The 19,296-nt window shown below is 46.0% G+C and overlaps 2 long non-coding RNA genes across 2 annotated transcripts; one reads left to right on the top strand and one right to left on the bottom strand.

Annotated features, from left to right (window-relative positions):
• Positions 1–3,399: 3,399 nt before the first annotated feature.
• Positions 3,400–4,104, bottom strand: LOC120915287. Its single transcript, XR_005743864.1, has 4 exons — positions 4,013–4,104; positions 3,848–3,894; positions 3,527–3,714; positions 3,400–3,439 (listed from the first exon to the last, which is right to left on the bottom strand). It is a non-coding gene; the product is annotated as an uncharacterized LOC120915287 (long non-coding RNA).
• Positions 4,105–6,195: 2,091 nt separating this feature from the next.
• LOC120915286 lies at positions 6,196–7,870 on the top strand. Its single transcript, XR_005743863.1, has 4 exons — positions 6,196–7,257; positions 7,376–7,422; positions 7,556–7,743; positions 7,831–7,870. It is a non-coding gene; the product is annotated as an uncharacterized LOC120915286 (long non-coding RNA).
• Positions 7,871–19,296: the final 11,426 nt, after the last annotated feature.

Below are 19,296 nucleotides of genomic sequence, written 5' to 3'. Positions count from 1 at the left end.
CGCTGCGCCATCTTGGATATGGGAAAGGCCTATAAAAATAGAATAGGCTACAATGGGAAAACAGGATGGGTAACGCTGTTTTCTAATTCAAAAAACAAAATAAGAGGGAAGCAATCATGAAGGCAAGGTAGTTGAACTAGGGTTCGCGGTGGAGCAGACGATTGGCACAACATCTGATCGACAGGGTTGCGGGGCGTCCGTGTGACTCCAAAATGGGTGAAAAAAAGCCGGGATAGAAGGACCAAAACACATAAGGACTTTTTTTAATTTTCTTTGAATTTAAAGATTTTTTTCAATTCGAAACATTTTAATTAATACATTTTGAATCAGTCAAATCGTTTCTTTTTTTTATTCAAATGTGGCAAAGTGAACAAACAAAAGAAAAATCTTAATCAAATGATTACAATGACTCTTTAAACCACCTTTGGCTTAACAAAAACAGCATCATTTTGAAAAAGTACTCTAATAACACACACAGTCTTTGATTTCAGAAGTATGCTTGCTGTTAAAATTCGACTGAAGTTCGATGTAAAATTGGATTTGAATTTCCATTTGAATTTTGGAAATTCGGACGAATTTCGTTTTGTTGTATGGAGCATTCAGTAATTTTTCTTTATACTGTAATTCAGAGATTCGGATATATCCGAATCCCTGTAAAAGGAAAAATATGTCCAAATATTTATTCGAAACAAACTGCACATGTCTAGTTCTTTCAGAACGGAGACCAGTCACTAACGGTGTACTACAAGGCTCTGTACTGGGTCCTGTTCTATTTAATCTATATGTAAGGCCTCGTACAGACGGACTGTTCGCTGAAAACGGTCCGCCGCACCGTTTTCAGCGGACATGTCCGCCCGGAGATTTCTGTCTGATGGTTGTACACACCATCAGACAGAAATCCGCGCGTACACGATACACGGTGACGAGGACCTGGAAGTTCAATGCTTCCACGCATGCGTCGAAGTGATTCGACGCATGCGAGGGATGGCAGCCGATCGGACATGTACGATGAGTCTGTACAGACGACCGAACATGTCCGACGGACAGGCTTCCAGCGGACATGTTTCTTAGCATGCTAAGAAACATTTGTCCGCTGCAAAACGGTCGGCTGGACAAATGTCCGCTGGAAACCTGTCCAGTCGGCCATACACACGAACCGAACATGTCTGCTGAAACTGGTCCGCGGACAGTGTGGCCAGACGGTGGTAAAAGTGAAATAAATTTTAGGATGCATAACTAGAGGGTTCACCAGTAGGAGGAAGAAAAGCCTGATTCCGCTATATAGATCTTTGGGCCCCTTTCACACTGAGGCGTTGCAAAACGTGCCAAAAACGGCTATCGCTTTTAGCGTGGCTTTACTGCGTTTTGCCGCATTATCGCTAAAAATATCGCTAATGCCCATGCTTTTTAATAGCACTTTTAAATCACTTTTGAAACATTGGCGTCAACAAACAATCCCACCCCCTTACATCACATCCTGTGCACATCCTGTTATTTTTGAGAGAAGAAATAGAACAGGGAGAAAATGGAGTATCATGAGCTTGTCAAAGAAGCTAGTAGACCAGACTGTGTGACTGCATAGAGGAGACCAGAAATGCATATAAGTGAAAGAAAAAGGTATTTATTAAAAAGGTGACAAACAAGTGAAAACAACCAGTGCACAACCCACAACAAATAGTATAAACAAATGCAGGGAAGATACCGTAAATGTAAACAAGCCAGGCCGAGGTCATACACCAGGGGAGATCAGCAGGATGGGGGACAAGGAGCAAGACGGACAGGGAGAGCAAGGATGGATAGGCTGTGGGGCAGGGATCTAAAGGAAATCGGGATACAGACGGGACAGGTCCAGGAAGGGCTGGGATAAGGATCAGATTGGATCGAGTCGGGTCAGAAGCAGGCTCAGGGTCAGGATTGCAGGCTCAGGGTCAGGAAGAAAGATAGATACCAAGGCGAGGTGTGCTTTTACTCGCCGGGTATAAGTAGAGATGTCAGTGATTAGCTTCAAGTCACACCTGAGCGCAGCAAGAGCCGTACGCTCCACACTGCCAGGACCCATCCGCTGGTGGAGACCAGTACTGCGTCCCACAGATAATATAACACCAGCAGGGAGAAGTTCTCCTGACAGTTCCAAACTGCCAGGAGACACCTGCTGGTGAACCGCAGTACTGCGAGCCAAACAATAATAATAAATATCACCAGTGGATGGAACCTTTCCTGACAGAGCGGCTGCTGATGTTTGTGCTACTTGTTTGGGAACATATTCTCCAACAGTCTGCAACGTCACTTTTGGGTTCATCCCATCCAACAAATGCACTCAGAGAGGACAATTTGTGTTGCTCTATCATGACCTGAGAATGCACCCTGATAAATTCAGAAATTACACTCGCATGAGCATCACAACGTAAATCACAAAATCCTAGTTCTCTAAACCCAGTCCCAAACCCCTAATCCCAGTCCAGATAGTCCAAAACCCCTAATCCCAGTCCCCATAGTTCCAAATCCCTAACCCTAACCCTAATCCCAGTCCTCATAGTCCCAAACTCCTAACCCTAATCTCAGTCCTCATAGTCCCAAAACCTTAACCCTAATCCCAGTCCCTATAGTCCCAAACCCCTAACCCTAATCCCAGTCCTGATGGTATTTTTCTTTCAATAGATTTGACAACATCTATCTTGCACCTGTACTGAGACTTTACTGTACCTATACTACATGCAGGTTAACTGGGACTGTCGTTAAGTGCTCCAACACTCTTAAAGGGCCCCAACGATAGCCAGCAGAAGAGCATCTCATAGGTGTTCCCCTTCCATAACAATTACTTTGCAAGGCCCCTTTGTTCCCCTGCCATTCCACTACCATCCTCTTTATTTTTTTGGACAGTGCACTGACAGTACAGTTTTATCACTTGGTAGATTACATTTTAATTCTGCTCACTGCTGCACTTAAGGTGGCCTTGCTACTGTTTATGCCAATCTGGACATCAAATGTCATCTTATGCCTAATCCCTACTGTTAATCACTTTGTACGCTAAAGTGCATTATTACTATTGTTAATCCATTTTATGCTTGCCTAGTTATCAATCATATTGGGTGACAATATATTGAGTTTGCCTTTACTACCTGGTTTGCTGCCTTTTTTCTTTTACAGAAAAAAAAAAAAAAAAAATGGAGGATCCCCCAGGGTGGGGCTTTTTAGGCAACAGTAGTACGAGTAGTCATGGTAGATACAAAATATATAATAGTTTAATAATAACAGGACGGTATCAAACAACGTTCAGTAAACGTATATAGTACAAAGGTTTAAAAACAACACATTAATGGGGTGTATTGGAAAAAAGGTGAAGAGTCCACAATATAAATACTGGGCCCAACGCGTTTCGGGTTTCCTTCTTCAGGGACCGAAGTATGTGTGGAGTCAGAAAGTGTAACAGACAACTTTTCTAGAAAACAAATAAATGACAATGTGTTGAAAATAATAACATACAGATGAAAAACATTAAACTGGTGCAGATAAGAAAAAATCATACCACCCGAGAAGTTTCAACGGCTCAGCACACCCCTTAAAAGGACATCGCAATCGGGACGCATGGCAAGCCTCAGATGGTAAGGAGAGGAGTGAGGACTGGCATCTAATATCAATCACAGCGTAGCAAGACCTTTGGCCCGAAGTGTCACAGCGTAAAAGTTTATTGATTGTATATATATATATTTTTACCTGTCCAAAATATAAATAAGAGGACAGGATAATATCAACGGTGCCGCAGGCAACAAAAACGAAAAAGAACGCAAAAAAGGATCCCAAAAAAGAAAGCTGAACCAAGATTTTATATATGAGGCTAGAGACATACCTGTAATGACAAAAAGTGGCCAGAGAGGTCAGTAGAGGGATCGGAAGCTAAAAAATAAATGAAAGAAATAAATCCCAGTTTAGAGATGTACAGAGTATAGGAAATGGCATGTAAAGCAATAGTATGGGGGTCAGGGTGGGAAACATGAAGGGACAAAGTACTTACATGGGAAGAAAACACAAGCAGTGTAGAGTGTGTACAGCTGCTGCAGCCATCCAGCAATGTCTGACATTGTGGGGCTGTTTGGCTTTTAAATAGGAGAGGGGGAGGAGTAAGGTGGGATGGGTCTGTAAAGGAGCCTGCGTTGCTATGGGTCAGTGTGGAAAAGGGGGCGTTGCCTCCAAGTGGGGAGAGGGGAGGGACAGGTAAGCCCTGCTCTCATCATGTGGGAGCCCGCACTAATGACGTGCAGGGAGAAAAAAAAAAAACATGGCAAGTGACCAGGAAGATCACCTGACACGGGGGTGGAGAATATGCAGAATAGTTGGTTGCATGTTGGAGAATAAGAAACGTATAATAAAGGGGGCATGACCATTACTAGTACAGGAGGAGAAGGGTATAAAAAGGGTCAGCTAGGGAAAAAGTAGTAAGAAGGATTGGAAATGCAAGATGCAAATAAATGTTTTTGTTATAGAGTGATTTGTAAGCACGGTTGCTGCTCAATGCAAGCAGGGGTTTGTATATACAGTATCTTTATGTACAGGTATGCTCAGCCATAAAATTAAAGGGACAGCAATCTAAGAAGATGTTGTATTAAAAGGATATTATAATTATGCAAGAATGGGGACACGTGGGCCAAAAGGTCCAGGGGCAAAAAGGAAAAAACAGGGGCACGAAAAATGTCCACTGTGTGATCCCTGCCCCTGTTATAGGCGCAGGTATAGACCCATGGTCAAAGACACCAAAAGGTGCATGGGGACCAGGTCAAAAAAGCCGTCTCCCATGGAAGGAGGACAGACGGCTTACGTGCGCCCAGCTAAGGAGTGACAATAAGGGAGATGCCAGTCAAGCCAAAATGCGCTTCGAACGCGAATCCCCAGGGGGTGTACTGAGGGATGAATGGGCATGGTGATAAATACAGGGAAAATCCAGTATGTATTACTGACATGGGCAAATGACAGAGTGGAGAAGGGGGTAATGAAAGGAGACAATCGGTGACATAAGGTCCTCGAAATATAGAGTGGTCTTGGTCATTCTTTTTCACAACCCCCGGAGGAGAAACCTTCCAAAAAAGGCCTGAAGCTGATCTGCTCATTGAGGCCCGGTGGAAGATTGGCCTCTAATTCGGCAATCCACCGAGTTTCATGCTGCAAGAGGATCTTATTCCAATCCCCACCTCTGGGGCTTGGATGGATCCTATCGAGGATTAAAAATTTAACCCCTGAGAAAAGTCCATTATGTTGAGACAAGATGTGGCGCCCTAGTGGTAAGTCTGGGTTGGCCGAACGCATGGCATGTAAATGCCGGGAAGCTCGCTTAAAGAATGGTAATTTGGTTTTACCCACGTAGAACCTCTTACATTGACAGGTGAGTAAGTATATTACGCCAAATGTCTTGCAATTGGCAAAGTGTCTCGGTCTGTAAGGCCGACCGTTGGGTAGTACAATATCACGCTCTATATTGATGTATCGACAGATGGAGCAACCCCCGCAGGTGAAGGTACCCTTCCTTTTGCAAGGGTCTTTCCTGAAGTTGTCCTTGAACTCACTGGCCACTAAGTGGTCTTTGAGTGAGCATGCCCGTCGGTAAGTTATCGCTGGCTCTTTTGGTACAAAGGGACCCTCAACTCGGTCCCTTTGTACCAAAAGAGCCAGCGATAACTTACCGACGGGCATGCTCACTCAAAGACCACTTAGTGGCCAGTGAGTTCAAGGACAACTTCAGGAAAGACCCTTGCAAAAGGAAGGGTACCTTCACCTGCGGGGGTTGCTCCATCTGTCGATACATCAATATAGAGCGTGATATTGTACTACCCAACGGTCGGCCTTACAGACCGAGACACTTTGCCAATTGCAAGACATTTGGCGTAATATACTTACTCACCTGTCAATGTAAGAGGTTCTACGTGGGTAAAACCAAATTACCATTCTTTAAGCGAGCTTCCCGGCATTTACATGCCATGCGTTCGGCCAACCCAGACTTACCACTAGGGCGCCACATCTTGTCTCAACATAATGGACTTTTCTCAGGGGTTAAATTTTTAATCCTCGATAGGATCCATCCAAGCCCCAGAGGTGGGGATTGGAATAAGATCCTCTTGCAGCATGAAACTCGGTGGATTGCCGAATTAGAGGCCAATCTTCCACCGGGCCTCAATGAGCAGATCAGCTTCAGGCCTTTTTTGGAAGGTTTCTCCTCCGGGGGTTGTGAAAAAGAATGACCAAGACCACTCTATATTTCGAGGACCTTATGTCACCGATTGTCTCCTTTCATTACCCCCTTCTCCACTCTGTCATTTGCCCATGTCAGTAATACATACTGGATTTTCCCTGTATTTATCACCATGCCCATTCATCCCTCAGTACACCCCCTGGGGATTCGCGTTCGAAGCGCATTTTGGCTTGACTGGCATCTCCCTTATTGTCACTCCTTAGCTGGGCGCACGTAAGCCGTCTGTCCTCCTTCCATGGGAGACGGCTTTTTTGACCTGGTCCCCATGCACCTTTTGGTGTCTTTGACCATGGGTCTATACCTGCGCCTATAACAGGGGCAGGGATCACACAGTGGACATTTTTCGTGCCCCTGTTTTTTCCTTTTTGCCCCTGGACCTTTTGGCCCACGTGTCCCCATTCTTGCATAATTATAATATCCTTTTAATACAACATCTTCTTAGATTGCTGTCCCTTTAATTTTATGGCTGAGCATACCTGTACATAAAGATACTGTATATACAAACCCCTGCTTGCATTGAGCAGCAACCGTGCTTACAAATCACTCTATAACAAAAACATTTATTTGCATCTTGCATTTCCAATCCTTCTTACTACTTTTTCCCTAGCTGACCCTTTTTATACCCTTCTCCTCCTGTACTAGTAATGGTCATGCCCCCTTTATTATACGTTTCTTATTCTCCAACATGCAACCAACTATTCTGCATATTCTCCACCCCCGTGTCAGGTGATCTTCCTGGTCACTTGCCATGTTTTTTTTTTTTTTTTTCTCCCTGCACGTCATTAGTGCGGGCTCCCACATGATGAGAGCAGGGCTTACCTGTCCCTCCCCTCTCCCCACTTGGAGGCAACGCCCCCTTTTCCACACTGACCCATAGCAACGCAGGCTCCTTTACAGACCCCTCCCACCTTACTCCTCCCCCTCTCCTATTTAAAAGCCAAACAGCCCCACAATGTCAGACATTGCTGGATGGCTGCAGCAGCTGTACACACTCTACACTGCTTGTGTTTTCTTCCCATGTAAGTACTTTGTCCCTTCATGTTTCCCACCCTGACCCCCATACTATTGCTTTACATGCCATTTCCTATACTCTGTACATCTCTAAACTGGGATTTATTTCTTTCATTTATTTTTTAGCTTCCGATCCCTCTACTGACCTCTCTGGCCACTTTTTGTCATTACAGGTATGTCTCTAGCCTCATATATAAAATCTTGGTTCAGCTTTCTTTTTTGGGATCCTTTTTTGCGTTCTTTTTCGTTTTTGTTGCCTGCGGCACCGTTGATATTATCCTGTCCTCTTATTTATATTTTGGACAGGTAAAAATATATATATATACAATCAATAAACTTTTACGCTGTGACACTTCGGGCCAAAGGTCTTGCTACGCTGTGATTGATATTAGATGCCAGTCCTCACTCCTCTCCTTACCATCTGAGGCTTGCCATGCGTCCCGATTGCGATGTCCTTTTAAGGGGTGTGCTGAGCCGTTGAAACTTCTCGGGTGGTATGATTTTTTCTTATCTGCACCAGTTTAATGTTTTTCATCTGTATGTTATTATTTTCAACACATTGTCATTTATTTGTTTTCTAGAAAAGTTGTCTGTTACACTTTCTGACTCCACACATACTTCGGTCCCTGAAGAAGGAAACCCGAAACGCGTTGGGCCCAGTATTTATATTGTGGACTCTTCACCTTTTTTCCAATACACCCCATTAATGTGTTGTTTTTAAACCTTTGTACTATATACGTTTACTGAACGTTGTTTGATACCGTCCTGTTATTATTAAACTACTATATATTTTGTATCTACCATGACTACTTGTACTACTGTTGCCTAAAAAGCCCCACCCTGGGGGATCCTCCATTTTTTTCTGTTCATCAGGGGTGTCGGCAACTATTTAAGACCAAACCATAATAGATGTTCTATTCATTTTTTCTTTTACATAGCACTACTATTTGGTAATAAGTATTACTTTCAATGAATTTCTGTGATATTGTATGTTCACTCAACCTGGTGTGTTGGTGGGGCTGAGGTTCTTGAGAAGGTTGAGGCAAAGAACAGAAGACCCATCCTAACCAGCAGAAACTACGAAGGTAGCATTACAATACCAGCAGTTCCTACAGAGGTAGCGCTACAATACCTACAATACATTTTTGGTATACAATGTGAAAAAAACGGTATAGTCAAGATGTATGCTCTTGAGTGGCACAAGGGAAGGGAAACAGCTGGAAGAAAACCGTGTGTGTGTGTGTGTCTGTTCAGCTGACCTCTGTAGGGAGTTTAGATTGTAAGCTCTTCTGTAGTAAAGCCTGTTGCCATAGCTGCAAGGTTCTCTTTAAAACCCTAAAGAACAGTTCTGTAGATAAATAATAATAGCCTTAGTCACACAAGTATCATTCTGTAACTTTTAGCTCCAGCTTCTGTGTCTTTTCTAAGACTGCTATTCACTGAAATGTAGAATAATATATTTAAAGGGTAGAACCAGTTCTAACACATGCTATTTGAAAAGTTCACATTGTTATTAATGACAAAGGTTAATTATATACATATGCATTCTGCTTTGTGGGAATGGTAACAGAGATGAATAATTTCCATACTGCCACTTTTCTAAGTAGCTGAGGTCTTTTGTCTGTAGTTCAGCAGAAAAAAATACTGTTCCACTGTGAAAAAGTGGAATAATCAGGTGACTCAGTCTTTTCAGATTTTTAATAGACTGAATAAATTGAAACATTTTACAACCTTTAAAGGATTATTTAGTATCAGTAATATAATGCAGTAATGCTGATGTGAAAATGTAAGTAACCTATAGCAACCAAATTAGAAATCATCCTTTACTGATTTGACGTTAGTAGAACAAATGGAACCTGTAATAGGTTACTGTAGTATATACTGTACATTATCATCTCTTCTGCAGGCGTCTTTCTGAACAAGGTCCACATTTTAATTATAGCTTCTGTTTGTGACCACTTCTCCTCCTTAGTCTATCATTGCTGGGCAGGTCTTACACAACAGAATAACTCAACTACTATGATGAAATTGAAGTTTTAGCTTCTCTTATTGTGCTTAAGCGATATATTTCAGCATGTTCTGGGGTTGGGGTTTAGGGGGTGGCCACAGTCATAATTTGCAAAATTATCAACTATTGGAGTGACCATCAAAATGTTTTAAACTATAGGGAATTTCCTCTGCTTTGCACTAAGCTCATGGAATGCGGGGCGTGGCCAGCACGGCATGTGAACAGACGCTGGTTCACAGAGCTCCGCACTGATCCTGTAATCATCCGGTTTCCGGCACCTCAAACACCCGGATTTTTTCACCCTGGACGGTAGGGGAACCTCCCCCCAGCACCCTGCATTGCTCGGCTCACTCCCGGAGGGCATGATGACCCGGGGACAGAGGCAAGACGGTTCGAGGCCGGAAATCCAAGATGGCGCCGCCACGCCATCAGCCCAGAGAGCGCGCGGAGGGGACAGGGGGAAAGAAACTGTGAGTAAAGCCCCAAAAAAGAACAAGGAGGGCTCCGGTGACCCCCCCAAAGATATGAGGTACTATGCCCAGAAATTAACAGGGAAACCCCCGGAAACGAGCGCGCAGCCCATGGATGATTGTGCCCCACACAGTGACACTGAGATGGAGGAGGAAGAGAATGTACAGGGAGCAGGGGCCATATTGAATCATACTGAGAGCAGCGCAGGGCTGCAGTGGGATACTGAGGAGCCTGAAGTGGAGGGGGGAGACCAGCCCACTCTTGCTGCTATACTAAAGGCAGTGAATAAATGTACAGCCTCTGTAAATGGATTGCGGCTCAGATTTGGAAGTTTGGAGGAGGAGGTAGGCCTGATCAGACATGACATACAGAAAATGAGGGAGAGGACCACGGCTGTGGAGGGAAGGATCAGTGACCTGGAAGACAGAATGCCCCCATTGATTAGGGAAACCCAGAACACCTCGAGACTGGCCAGAGCGGTTGATATGCGCGCAGAGGATTTTGAGAACCGTCTCAGACGCAATAACGTTCGCATAGTCGGACTGCCAGAAAAGGTGGAGGGCCGTGACCCCACGCAGTTTGTGGAGCAATGGATGGCCGAGGTGTTCGGCAAAGACTCTTTTACTCACTTGTATGCGGTTGAGAGAGCCCACAGGGTCCCAACTAGGCCTCTCCCGCCGGGCAACCCCCCCCGCCCGATCCTGGCCCGCCTGCTGAATTACAGGGACAGAGAAATTATACTGCGGCTGGCTAGGGAAAAGAAGAATGTCCAGTTTAACGGTACCCGGGTCTCATTCTACCCGGACTTCTCTGCGGCGGTACAGAAAAGCCGTGCCCGGTTCACAGAAATAAAGAAACGCCTGCAGAAGGTGCAGGCCCCTTATGCCATGTTATACCCTGCGAGACTCAGAGTCATTTTGAATGGTCAGGCTCACTTTTTTGAACACCCTGCTGACGCCTCGGACTGGCTGGATGCTAACGAAGGGGCACTACGTCAGGTTAGGAGGCCCCATGCGGAAGAGGACTGATACTTGCTCACATTAGCACACGAATTACCAAAGTTGCCCCTTGGATGAGGGTTATGCCGGAAACACACAACATCCTTTATTCTGTTGCTCTGAAATGCGAGTTCGGAAACACTGTTATTGTTGCACCCAGTACTGAGGAGAGCAGTGGCGGCGGCCACTGGTGCTGCTTACCTGGAAGGTCACAGGGACCTGTTGTCCCACGGTTTTAGGGGCTGCCCGTTGGCACCCCACAGTTTGAGTTTGCAAAGGTCCTGGGAGCAGGGGGGCACACACCCTTTCCAGGCGGTTGGCCTGCAGCGGAAGAAATTAGCGAAGTGCTCGGATGCACGGATGTCTATCTTTGCTCTCTACGTTGCTTCAAATTACTCCAGAGCTTTTTTTGTCTTATTTTTACCTTTCTTTTCTTTTTTTTCTCATGGGAGGTCAAGCCTTTCCCTCTGCACCTGGCATGTCAGCCTGTTTCAATTGCCAGCCCGGAGGGGCGACCCATCTTTTTCTAATAGGGGGGCGGTGGGAGGCGGTAATGTTGGAATTTTTACCCAGTCCGGTGACATGCAACGACCCCCCTGATGGCGAAGGTAACGGTATTGTCATGGAATGTTAGGGGACTGCAAGACCCGTTGAAAAGAACTATGGTCTCGTCCCTGATGAGAAAACAGCTGCCTGCTATTTGTGCCCTTCAGGAGACTCATCTGACCCCTGACTCTGTGTCCTGCATGGGATACCGGTGGGTGGGGAGGGCGTATCACTCCACTCACACCTCGTACTCTAGGGGGGTGAGTGTGCTGATACACAGCTCATTGGACTATGAGGAATTACAGGCTGAGGTTGATGCTGATGGTCGCTATGTCTTTATTATGTGCAAGCTGTTTGATTTCAAATGTATTCTTGCTTTTGTGTATGTACCCCCCCCTTATAACAACCAGGTACTGAGGGCTCTGGTTCAGTTCCAGGTGGGATTCCCGGAGGTGCCACTGTATGCCTTCGGGGATTTCAACTGTTACATGGACCCTCTGGTGGATAAACATCCACCGGGCGGGGACGGGAGGGGGACCCGCCGGACGGCTCTTAGGAAATTAGCGGAGGAGGTAGGGTGGGGAGACCCCTGGAGAGCTAGACACCCAGCGGATAAACAATTTTCATGCTTTTCTAAAACTTATTCATCCCTGTCTAGGATTGATCTATGTCTGTGCTCACACAATGCAGAGAAATATATTTCAGAAATGAGGTATGGTTTGAGAAGTGTATCCGATCACTCCCCGTTGATAGTGTCCCTGGAGGTGCGTCCCCCTTCGACGGTGGCCAAGGCCCCGTGGAAGTTGAATGCCTTCTGGCTGAGCCTTTTCCCTTCACACGAGCACATTGAGGCCCGCATTGAGGAATACTGGCGCTTACATGCAGACACTAATGATGTGGCGGTCACTTGGGAGGCCTTCAAGGCTGTCCTGAGGGGCTTGTTTATCACTGAGATCCAGGCCGTTAAGGGGCGGACAAATGCACTTAGGGAAGGGGTAGAACGAATGGCGGAAAACCTTGAGGCCAAATTTATTGCAGACCCTTCGGACTCAAACAGGGAGGCGTGGTTGTCGGCGCAGGATGCCCTGTACCGGGTCACGACCTCGGGAGCAGAGAGGAAACGCTTTTTCCAAAAGGCGGCTTACTATGAGGAGGGTGAACACACAGGCCGTATGCTGGCCACCATTGCCCATGCCCAGCAGATGTCTCCCTCCATTGGAGCGCTACGCGCCTCGGGTGGGGGGGTGACGAACTCCCCGGACCAGGTCCTGGGGGAGCTGGTCGGGTTTTACTCCTCCCTCTATGAGTCCAGGGGTACATACTCCTTGGACTCGTTGGGGGACTATCTGGAACCTGTCCTGTTACCGCAACTGTCGACCTCTGATAAGGAGATGCTGGAGGCACCTCTGACTTTGGGTGAGCTGCAGATGGCGACTAGCCTTTTCCCTAATTCCAAGGCCCCTGGAGATGATGGCCTCCCTGCGGAGGTATACAAACAATACGGGGAACTGATGCTCCCACACCTCTTGAGGGTATTTAATGCCGCAAGGGAGGTGGGCACTCTCCCCAAGTCGATGACCAGGGCAAACATTGTCTTGATCCTCAAACCCGACAAAGACCCGCTTGACCCGGGATCCTATAGACCGATTTCCCTATTACAGAACGATGTAAAGATTCTCGCCAAGGTCCTGGCGGTCAGGCTGAATGGTGCCATTTCTAATATTATTCATTCTGACCAGTCGGGGTTTATGCCGCAGAAATCGACGGCGATAAACTTGAGGAGACTCTTTCTCAATATGCAATCTCAGGCGGACAACATGGGAGACAGAGCCCTACTATCTCTTGACGCACACAAAGCGTTTGATAGTGTTGAATGGGAGTATCTTTGGGCGGTGATGCGAAAATTTGGGTTTGGAGAGGGCTTCATTTCCTGGGTCCGACTCCTATACTCTTCCCCGGTGGCGGCGATAAGGGAGGGTGGTAGGGTGTCGCGCACTTTTGACTTGCACAGGGGCACGAGGCAGGGGTGCCCATTGTCGCCTCTCCTCTTTGCCCTGGCCATTGAACCTCTTGCGGTCATGATTCGGGCAGATCCTTTGATTCAGGGATTCCATTTTGGAGACCTGCACGAGAAAATTATGATGTATGCCGACGATACCATGCTGCTTCTAGGGGACACGGCCGGGTCGTTGACGCAGGCCATGACGGTGGTCCGACGGTTCGGCGTTTACTCGGGCCTGACTATTAACTGGACCAAGTCCTCCTTGCTACTGCTTGATCGACGATCTATCCCGCCCGTGAATAATATACAAGATATCCCGGTATCTGAATCTTTTCGGTACCTGGGTATCCAAGTCACGGCATGCCCACTAGACTACATTAAACTCAACCTTACCCCGCTGATTAATCGCTGTAGGGACCGGGTCAAGGTGTGGAGCAAACTTAAACTGTCACTGGTTGGGAGGGTGAATCTAATAAAAATGATCCTTATGCCACAACTGCTATACATATTACATAACTCCCCGATGGTCATCCCTCTGAAAAAATTTAGAATTATTAATTCCCTCTTCCGCTCATTAATCTGGTTAGCAAAACCTCCCAGGGTCAAATTGGAACAACTGCAATGTCCAAAGGAGGCCGGCGGATTGGCATTGCCCAACCCCTGGCTCTACTATTTAGCCTCCCAGGCGCAGCATATTGCGAGAGTGTCTGCCCCCCAAGGGGACCTCCAGTTGAACCTGAAGGACTCTTCGGTTCGCCTGCTCAGGTTCACGACCGGGGCGGAGGTGGCGGAGGGATTGGAAGCATTGCAGTATGCGAAATCCAACAGACGGTTTCCCACATATGTCCTCATGCAAAAGGTCTGGAACAAGATCAGGATGATGCAAGGCGTGACAGGGTTCACAAAATACAGCCCCATATGGGATAACCTACACTACCGAGAGATAGCTAAGATACCGTACGGATCGAGATGGAAAGGGCATGGTATATCCGCAATGTCACACATTGTAAGGGCGGGCAAGCTGAGACCTTTTGCAGAACTCAGGGAGGACTTTCAACTCCCTGCGTCCATGCAATTTTATTACCTACAACTTAAACATGCATTCGATGCACAGCAGGAGGATGACATATGGGCGCTGAATGTAGCCCCGGTATTTAATTACTTATTAGATGTGTCCACATATAAGGGTTTTATATCCAACTGCTACGCTATGTTGCTAAACCTCTTCCTACCGGGTGCCCCGCATAAGGCGGTGGCGCAGTGGGAACGGGATGTGGGTGCGTTTGAGGATGAGCAGTGGGAAGAGGCCTTGCAGGCGATCCCCGCCTGCTCCCTGAACGTGGCACATAGACTATCACAACTTTACATCCTTCTACGGGTACACTATACGCCGGCCCGGCTGGCGCGGATGGGACTGGAGGTGGACCCCGGCTGCACTAGATGCTGCAGGGACCATGGTGACCTCATTCACCTTCTGTGGCGATGCCCGAAGCTCCACTTGTACTGGTCGGGGGTGGTGGATTCGATTAATAAGGCCTTTCAGGCCCAAGTCCCTTTGGATCCCAAGGTCTGTCTTCTTGGGATCACGGAGGGTATCCTGGCAGAGGCTATCCCTAGACAGGCTATAGGCAGGGCTCTGTTCCAGGCCCGCCTGATGATACTAAGACACTGGAAGGACACTGAACCCCCAACAGTGCAGGAATGGATTACACAAATGGGAGTCACTCTTAGATTAGAGAAGGTGGTATATCAGAAACGAGGGTCGAGCGGTAAATATGAAAAGTTATGGGCGAAGTGGCTGGGTGTTCCTGGGTTGGCCCCAATAGACTTGGTGTATGACAGACTGTTCTAAGGCCGCTGCCGGCTGAATAGGGGGCGCCCTTACGGGCCTCGGAAGGGATAGGGAGGGAATTGTCTCCTGGAATCCTTACAAGGTGTTGGGGATTTGACTGTAATACACTGCTTGGTTTTTATGTGTACTCTCCCATGCAATGTTCAATGTTCTAAAAAGCTCTGGAGAATGTAAACTGTATTTATTTTATACATGCTCAATAAAAGACCTTTGTTTGAGAAAAAAAAAGCTCATGGAATGCAGAGTGAAGTGGGTTGCAGGCCTGTTTATCAATATGTTTTATTTTCATTGATGTCCAATGTCTTCTCAACGCCACCAAAAAAAATGGACCTCTGGAGGTGCATCACCATAGATCTGAACCCAGAACACTGCCCATGACTACTGCTAGTGCGCACTTGTGTGAACAATTCTGTAGACTGACAACAGGTGAGACACACTATACTCCTAGAACCCGATGTGATGAATGCTGAAATATTTATCCATTTTAACTAGACTGTATATCAATTTGGCATATTATGCATCTATAGCCCTATTCAGTCTTAAAATTCACTATAAAATCTTCAAAAATTGGCTTTGATCACAATGGAAGGGGAAATCTACATGGGAATATGATATGCCCTAACTGATGCAAGAGACTCCTTTAATCTGATCATTTTGGCATTAGAGTTAATCTACAGGGACATTGGCTTCGTGGCTGTGCTGAGGAGGTAGTTCATTGACCACTACAAGAAGAAAAGTGACCCTATTACCTACTTTACTTGCAAAATCTCTAAGGTCTGGAAGAGAAGGAGGCCAAAGGTTGATTCTCAATAGATGAACCAGGAGGATGGCTAAAGGTTCAATTTATGCTAGTGTAGCACCTTCCTAGGTTGCTATGGAAATTTAGTTTTTGACTCACTTTAGTCAGAGGAATTTAATTGTCTGCTCTGGCTGTAGTTCCACAAGATGCTGGATTGATTGTTTCGGTCGGGGGGATACAAATCCTCAGCTTGAATATTTACTACCCTCTGACCAATTCCTGGGGATTTATGCCCAGTAGGCAGTCAGAGAAGAGGATAAATAGGCTGGAGATTGGGCAGACAGAGTTAGTAGGTGCCTGGTCCTACCCACCTGTCAAAACCATGAATCAGTCCTAAACAGAAGTGCAGTTAAAAATCACACTTGTTTATTATTATTATTAATAATAATAATAATAATAATAATAATAATAATAATAGTAAAAGGTAAACAGAGCAATGTAGTCAAATCATAGCCAGAGTTTGGTAACAGGAACGGATAGTCATATAAGCCAAGATGTCAGGGAGCCAGAGATCAGCATACTTCAGGAGAGGCCAGGAAATCAGGAAATTGGAGAATCAGCATAGTGGAACAGCAAGCAGGATCAGGAGCCAGAATGGACATCAGTCAAGCGAGTCTTCAACAGGAGATATTCTCTGGATGTTTTTTTTCTTGTGGCAGTTTAATTTTTTTTTAACTATGCAGCTATGAGGGGTGAGAGGAGGAGAAGCAGGCATTCCGTGGCTGTAGGAGAAAAAAAAATCGGTTCCACTATATGCCATTGCCCCTCGCCACCCCTCCTATCCAGCCTGGTGCTAGGTGTTCCTGGAAGTTGTCAATTGCCAAGACAGGCGGCTCCCACTGCTTGACTCTAGTATTCTCCTGCCAGGCAAGGTAAGCTCAGCACCTGAATGAGCATACTGTGTGTTCTACTGTACAATGCCCCCTCACACTGCCCTCCCACCTGTCACACTGCCCCCTTGTCACAATACCACCTCATCACACTGCCCACCCCACCTGTCATTCTGCTCCTTCGTCACACTGCTCCCTCTGTCATACTTCCCCCTCCTGTCACATTGCCCCCCCCCATCATACTGCCCCCTCTTGTTACATTGTTACATTGCCCCCACCTTTCACACTGCTCCCTCTTATTACACTGCCCTCCTCCTGTCACACTTCCCTGGTACCTTACCCCTGTCACACTGCCCCCTCTTGTCACAATATCCCCCATTACACTGCCCTCCTCTTATCACACTGCCCCCTGTTATACTGCCCCCTTCTGTCACACTGCTCCTTCTTGTCACACTGCCCCCCTCTTTTCACAGTTCCCCCTCCTTTCACACTCCCCCCCTCCTGTCACACTGCCCCCTCCTCACCTGTAACACATCCCCCCTCCTGTCACAATATCCTCCCTGCCATACTGCCCCCTCCTATTACACTCCCCCCATTATACTGTGCCCTGTCACACTGCCCCCTTGTCACACTGTCCCCCTCCTGTCACAATATCCCCCTCATAATACTGTTTCCTCCATCACACTGCCTCCCTCTTGTCACACTGCCCCTGTCATGCTGCCCCTTCTTGTTACATTTCCCCCTTCCTTTCACAGTGCCTCCCCTCCAGACCCTTCCTTTTCTGAATGGACACAGTAAGTGATCATTACCACACTCATTGTGTCCATTTATAACTAGGTTTACTATGCTTCAGTTTGTGAATGAATGGGAAGCTCTATACAGAGCTTTTCCTATCCATTCATTCTGGAGCTTGGAGATGGAGATTGAGGGCCCCGGGTTCAGAGGAAAGGGCCTCTGCCAGGGTCGGGGGGCCTCTTCATGGTTTCTTGCACCGGAACCCTGAAGGTTCTAGTTACGCCTCTGGCATGTGTGCCTTTTTTTTCTGGCACTGGATGTTATTTACAGCCAGAGCACATGGAAAAAGTGGTGGAGTGGCTAACCAAGCCTTCATTAACCCCCTTCTTTGTTTCCAAGGCACAAAGCAGCTTGTCATCTGCAGCTCATAGTGCCCTGTCTTGACATTAAAGGAATTGTTTTTCACAACAAACTTATGCCTCATTTTTTCCTCTAACATAGGGGCCAAGTACAAATGCTTGCATACTGTACAGTGAGTCGATACAATATTTATGGCTGCTGTATTTGAAAAAACACACTCTAGTTGTTATTTCAGTAACAACAATTTCATAAAATTAAAGATTAATTCCCCAGGCCCAAATTAGTCTGTTTAAATACTCTCTAGCCACTGTGGCATATGTCTGCTGTCACTGAAACATGACACGTATGTTTTGAGTTCAGCATAACAACTGACTCATCTCTGGAATGTGGGTTGGTACTTTTGAGGTGTTTTTGTAACTTCTGGGTTGACATCTTGTTACACTTTGTACACAATACAGTTTGGTACCAAAAACAGGATCACAAGCTATGTGCCACTGGCAATTTGTAAGTTTGTAAGTATTTTTCAACATATTTACCTTCACTTTTGGTATAACGTCTTGTTACTTCCACTGCTCAATTATGGTCTATCACTGCTACAAAAAAAAATCAATTGTCTTTGTAAATATTACTTAATAAATATTTTTTTCATTAGAGTAAGCACTTGATCACACTAGAGCATTTTGATATGTGATTTGACATGTCAAATCACATGTCAAATTGGCGGAAATTGCCGACAATGGCACTGTCCTAATAGGTGCGACGCCGCATCTGCGGCGCTGCACCGATTTCAAAAAAGACATTTCTGTACTACCTTTTGCAATTTTGGCCTGAGATTTATTGACATCTGTGCAGAAACCATGGCTGAAATCGGGACTGACATGCGGGAGTGAAATTGTGCGAGTTCAGCTGAACTTGCACGGCTTCATTCCCGCAGCTCAGTGTGAACCTGGGCTAAATCAGTCATATTGGGTTGCTACTGCTGTTTGGAAGCCAGGAAATAATGTAAGTTTACCTTGGCGGAAAAATATTACACAAACAATTAATGTTCTGCCACAATACAGTGTTGCTGATAATGTCTGTGAGAATCGTAATGTTCTGTAAACCCACACACAGCTTTAAAGCATTCCCCAAGCATGTAATTGAAATGTTTTTGTATTTTTAATGTTTCCCTTTAAGCGGCCTGAATAGAAACATAGAAAAGCAACAGCAGAAAAAAAGACAGAAGTCTATCAAGTCTGCCGTTTTTTTTTTTTGTATTTGTGCATTAGCTTTTTATCCGAGTATGGATCTATGTTTGTCCCAAGCATGTTTGAAGCCATTTACCTTTGACTGTCTCATTACCTCTGTTTGAACTTTATTCCAAGCATCAGCTACCCTTTCAGTAAAATAATACTTTCTAAGATTAGTATTGAACTTCCCTCCAGATAGTTTGAGGTCATGTCCCTG

The sequence above is a fragment of the Rana temporaria genome, chromosome 10, assembly GCF_905171775.1.
Source record: "Rana temporaria chromosome 10, aRanTem1.1, whole genome shotgun sequence".
NCBI classification, from domain to species: domain Eukaryota; kingdom Metazoa; phylum Chordata; class Amphibia; order Anura; family Ranidae; genus Rana; species Rana temporaria.
Note: the sequence above shows the minus strand (reverse complement) of the source record. Positions and strands in the feature narration are given on the sequence as shown.